The following is a 6000-nucleotide window of genomic DNA, read 5'->3' as shown; positions in this document are numbered from 1 at the left end:
GAATATTTAATCCCTCTTTGCATTGATGTTCTTTAAACAGCTAGGTTCACCAGGGCACATGATGAGCATCAAATTGGCCTTTCTACTGGAAAATAGCATATTTGTGGCAAAAGCCATGTTTGAATGTGACTCTCTTCTCTTTTGCAGGCATTAGAATGAGAGCTTTTTAACATATTCATAATTGGAAATGGATAACTATTTACAAACGGATGGAAAGGCTTAGAGAGCACAGTTTTGTTTTCAGAATCAATTCAAATTGAAGGGATTAGCTGTCAGGTGCGACACCACCATGTGTGGATTCTCATGTTATTGATGGTCCCACTGGAGACAAACTGCAACTTTTGATGAAGACTCTGGCACTGTTCAATACATTGATTATCTATTTTGACAGGTTTGTGTGTGTGAGAAGAGCAGCAGGGATTTGTCATGAGGGATGTAGAGGCGGATCTTGGATTTTTCTAAATCGAGGGCCATAAAGGGGCCAGAATTTACACAGATGGGCCAATTATATGTCCAACATCTGCACAATTCCTGATTCAGTAAGGTGCATATTTATCCATTCATTTCCTGTCAGCTCTATAGCTTTGAGAAAAGCCACACGTTATTGAATATATTTGGAAAATTGTTCCTTCCCAAAAAAAGCTAATTGTCATATTCATTCTTAGTATTTTTAGTAGTTGTAGGTATATTATTAGAACAGGGGCACTTCAGGGTCCAATCACATTTGAGCTGGTGCCAGTGCCCTTCTGGATACACCCCTGGATCTGCCCCGGAGCTTTTGTGAATCACACACCCTCAGCTGACTTGAATAGAAATGCTGTCCACACCTTAACGATCTAATAATTCAAGAAATATCGGTCTGTGTGTGGCTTGCATTTCTGGAGAACCAGTCACCTTCCTGGCCCCACGCTTGGCTTGTGTGTTGTAAAGAGCCAAAGTAAGTGCAGCGTGCAGCATGCAATTTGTTCAATATTAATAAACTTTGAATAAAGAGGAGATGAGCAGCAGTGGCTGACACTCATAAACATAAGTGATGTCATGACAACGGCAACAACAACTGATTCTCCAGTTCAGGGTTGTGGATACTGAGTCGAACTTCATCGAACTTTGAATAACCAGGTGAGCAGCTCTTTGTGCAGCAGCGGTGGTGCAGCTCCAGGGTTCTGTGGACTGTGGCCGTCTTTACTCGAGTTTTACTGCAGTTTCAGAAAGAAAGCTGCAAACAGCATCACCACAGGCCAAACAAACAGCTCATTCCAAACAGACAGGTTTAGAACGAACACTGAACTAGTACTTAAAAAAGTCATAATAAACACTGAAAGCATTCATTGCAATATCACTGAATCGAAGTACAGTACGGGCTGTGTACATCACAAAAGGTCATGAGCCTCAAATTGCCAATCAGCAGTGTCAGCTCTGCTTAATGTCATCTGTGTAACCTTTTGTTACTAAAAGAAATTAGACAATACTTCAGCATTTCTCCATCATAGACCTTGACCTTTGTTGTCACAGCGACAACGTAAAAACGATTTCCTCTTTATCAATATGCCATCACCTCAGAGAAGTATGAGGGCCAATATCAATTATAATACGCTTTGCTTCTGACTGTTAAAGAAATATATGAACTTGGGCTTAAAAACAAACAGCAGATGAATTACGCAGGTGAATGCGCGGACATCTGGAGGACACGTTGACCCACGTGAGGATGTGTGAGTGGAGATTAGAAAGTGTCAGTGATGTGTCCTGGAGAAGAGGAAGAGGAAAAGAAGAGGGATGATGACAGAACAGCAGTGTGTCTGACCCGAGCAAGGAACCACTCCAGGGAGCGATGACCAGATACTTTCAGCAGACAGAGTTACCGTTTACTGGTGTCACGGTTCTGCTGCAAAAAAGAAAAGGGTTAAGAGAAATCTTGTGTCTGTTCCTGTAGGAAGACTGTGCACTTACTCGATGTGTTTTTTACTCTGCACCACCAATGCTTTGGGGTTACTGACATCCATGATGGCAGATCAGCTGTGATCAGCTATTATCTGACCTGACAAGTCATCCATAGAGTAATCTGTCAAACATTGTCATTCAGGGTTGTGGGAGCTCACACTTTCTTGGCCTTTAGCAGAGAGAATACAAAAGGTCATCTGTTTGGGCGTTTGTTACCCGCAGATGGAGCGACATTATCTTTTCACTCATGACCTTCCTGACATTATACTGCCAAGGAAAAAAAATTAAAGGCAACGCTGCAGCTTCTTGGTACTATTTGTTATTCTCGATCTCCATCTGACTGCGTACACGCCACACATACTGTAATGCAAGGTTTAATAAAACCGGCTCTGGTTGAAAAGATACACACCAAAATAATCTATTACCTCCGCCAAAGGAGGTTCTGTTTTCATCGGCGTTTGTTTGTTAACAGGATTACGCAAAAACTAATGACGTTACTAGACATGATTTATGATTGCATGGTGATGTCTTGCCAGAGGGTAACACATCGCTTCATTGCTGTTTGTTTATTGGCTGGATTTAATAAAGCATCAAGGCCTCATTTGCTGAAAATAGACATACTCTGCTAGGGTGCTGCTGTGTATGTTGCTGGTCAGGACACAGAGAAAGTTTACTATTATAGTTTTACAATGAAAGAAATGACTGTAGCCAGCTTCAACTCCACTACAGGAGATGCTACTAAGTAGGAGTAATGTAATCAATATATACGAGACAGATGTGGCACAGAAAGTAAACATTTACATTTGTAGCTGTACAATCTCAGTCTGTCCACATTTTATTAGTTTTGTATTGGATTTCATATAAATTACACAAGTTTTATACAGTTTAGTTGAGCTGTTAAGTCTTAATATTCACCCGCTCTGTGTTATCCACATCTGTAAAGGTGGTAGGTGGTTTTACATTGCAGCTTTTAATAAAAACATGTAACACACTTTCAGTCCTGTCACCTTCCAACAAATGTTGTCCAACATTTAAAACATTTATTTGTTACATAGAATTTTTGAATGAGCACCCCCGTATATTTATACGCTATGCTTTTTCATTTGTCATACTATAATATTCTCATTGTGCTTGTGTAATAAAGGATTATCTTGTTTTATCTTAATCAGTGCCAACATATTTTGCCGATTTAACATAAACTACTGCATCAAAATATGGTGAGTTAGTGACCATGAGCCTTTGTCCTTATAATGTTTAATATAATTGAACACCTCAAAACCTTGTAATTCCTGGAATTACAGCAAAAATCAACAAGATATTTGACGACTTTGAGGTACAAACACATTTTCCATGATTAAAATAACATACTTTCTCTAAATACACTTATTTATCAGTTTATTTATTTTTATCAGCTATTCACTCTAATCATAAATTATTTTCTACTATCACTTCAACCCAATTTCATTGATTCTGTATTTTTTTCCAGCTGCTCTGGCCCAGTGTCTTTACAGGAATCACTGAAGTTTCATCTCATCTCCACGCAGGCCTGACTTTGCAGCGTTGTGTTGAACGCGTTCGAGTGTGCAGGAGAAAATGTTAATTTGATAGGTAATATAGGCAAATTGCTATAAAACTGTGCAGACTGAGTAGCTGTGTGGGATGTTCATCCTTGTAGAAACTGGTAATAAGCTGATTCCATTCTGCTGCTCGCTTTGAAGACTGGTAAACATAATGATACAGCCCACTCATTTTCTCTGTAGGGCTAAGGTAATACTACTTCCGATTTTTGTGTTCCTAATGCGCGGTCTATCCAAATGCAATATTTGTTTTACATTTAAATGTTTCAATGTTTCACTGCTTGTTACAGTTAAGACTTGTATTCATACTGTATATCCTATTGGCAATGCAAATGCCTGTGCAGTATACATTCCACCTTCCCAGGAAAATGATAATCTGGAGAGACTCATTTAGAGCATGTTTTACATTCATTACTTTAAATGACTTAAATCCAGTTGCATTTTTGTTTTGGCTATGAAGAATTCTGTCTTCAGCAGCAGGGTTTTATAAAGTCGTCCATATGTTAAATTTTCAGTTGATGGAATAGCAATTGACAGGGGTTTTAAATGGGCAACATACTTTCTGCAGTGTTATATCCAACGGGCTGCAGTGTAGCAGAAGTGGACTGAGGAAATCCGCACACAAGCCAAGAGAGCAACAACATAATGCATGCACCATGTGCTACAAAACCACCAATTTCTTTTGGACATTTGCAAACCCTCTGCATGCGTTACACAAAAAAAAAAACAGTATAAGGAGTTTGAAATGGCCTAACCTCTGTTCTGCCGTTCCCAATTCATTCAGGGCTGACAGTTTTCCCTTTTCTCTGCATACATGCTCTTGTCATTAGCATGCCTCTGAACTTTGCCTCGCAATGTCTCTCCTGAACAGTTCAGATGAATTATTTCATCCTGTACAGGGCTGACTGCGGGGCATACACATGTGGGTGCTTCCTCTGGCCTGGGTAGAGTCTTTTCATACTGATACAGGACAAACACCTGTTCCCCTGCCCCTCCAAACATGACCTCGGAGTGTGCTGCTGACATTAAACTGTGCATGTAAGAATGCACTCATTTGAAGGCCTGCAGGGACACGGTGAGGCTGATATCTGTGTTTCTTTCTTTTCTTTGCATTTACAGAACATTCTCCACTAAACATTGATCTATGAAGTCATCTAACACTGCACCAACACAGTCTAAAAGGTTTGTTACTGCACTTTATTGCCACAAGCGTAACAAGTGCAATGATAGTAAATATAAAGGAAATACAATCTAATTTGTATGGAAACAAAGACAAAATAAAATAAATCAGGTGTGACAGGTTTATTAATAATTTAAAACCTGCATTTTAATCATAAAATGTATTTTCTATTTAAAAATGATGGTGTTAGGCGCTTGTGAGAGATGGACATACTGTTTGCAAGTGACAAAAGTGACATTAAAAGCTACTGCGGTTGTAAAATTATGTCAATTGGTTTATACGCAATGACATCAGCAACTCCACACATCATGTACCAAAATGTTCTCCGACTTTGTTCTTCTGTCTTGAGTCGGTGTTCATGTCAGTTTTTCTAGTTGAGAACAAATTTTTCTGATTATTCCGACACCACGTGAACGAACAATGTGAACAAAAATCAACTTAAACTTCTCAAGGTCTTATTTAAAAGCTCACTGTTAAAAAAAGATATAACTTGATGGGATACTCTATTTCACTTGGGGTATCAACTTTTTGCGAACGGGAAGCAAGTTTTCAGTTTAGTCCATAGTCTTATACCATTGCTCCAATCTTTTCAAACTGCAGATGCTGAAATTTTGCTGTAAAAGAACAAAAAAATCAACATCACCAGCAAAAGAAACCAAAATACAGCCTGGAGATCACCAAACTGGAGACTGTCCACTCTTCAGCTCACTCTGGCCAAGAAAATCACACAAACACAGAACTGGGGACAAGGTGTCATCTTTTCTGAAAATGCGAATTTGTTTTGATAATACACGGATTGGATGACTTGGAGTAGCGGCGGGCAGCCCAGGTTCTACTGAGTGGCTCAGTCAAATATATTAAACCAAGCAAAGGGGCATCTTGAGTGATTACTGGTTACAGAGTAGAGAGCTGTGCACATAACATGATTGACATGCAGGGAGAAACACCTCCTGGACAAACAAAGCTCTGCTAATTGGATGGTTGGACTCAGAATAATGATTTTTCAATGATATTTACTTATGCTATTATTCCTCATGTTACCAAAATGCTGGTTGAAGCCATAGGTTTAGATCTCCCTATTGATTTTCCAATTTTTACCTTTTTTATTAATTTTTTTACTTGAGTCAATGGACAACAAGCAGACATATACCTCTTTATACTAAAATTAGAGGTTAAATGCAGGATTTTTAAACATGGGTAAGCCCACAAAAAAAAAGGCCTTTCTGGGGTTTTTTCCCGATGCGTTTTTTGACAAATGCAGCAAAAACTGAGGCATTCTCTCACCTCGCTGTCTTGCCAAATCAG

The sequence above is a fragment of the Hippoglossus stenolepis genome, chromosome 12 (genome assembly GCF_022539355.2).
Source record: "Hippoglossus stenolepis isolate QCI-W04-F060 chromosome 12, HSTE1.2, whole genome shotgun sequence".
NCBI lineage: Eukaryota > Metazoa > Chordata > Actinopteri > Pleuronectiformes > Pleuronectidae > Hippoglossus > Hippoglossus stenolepis.
This window is presented reverse-complemented; position numbering follows the sequence as displayed.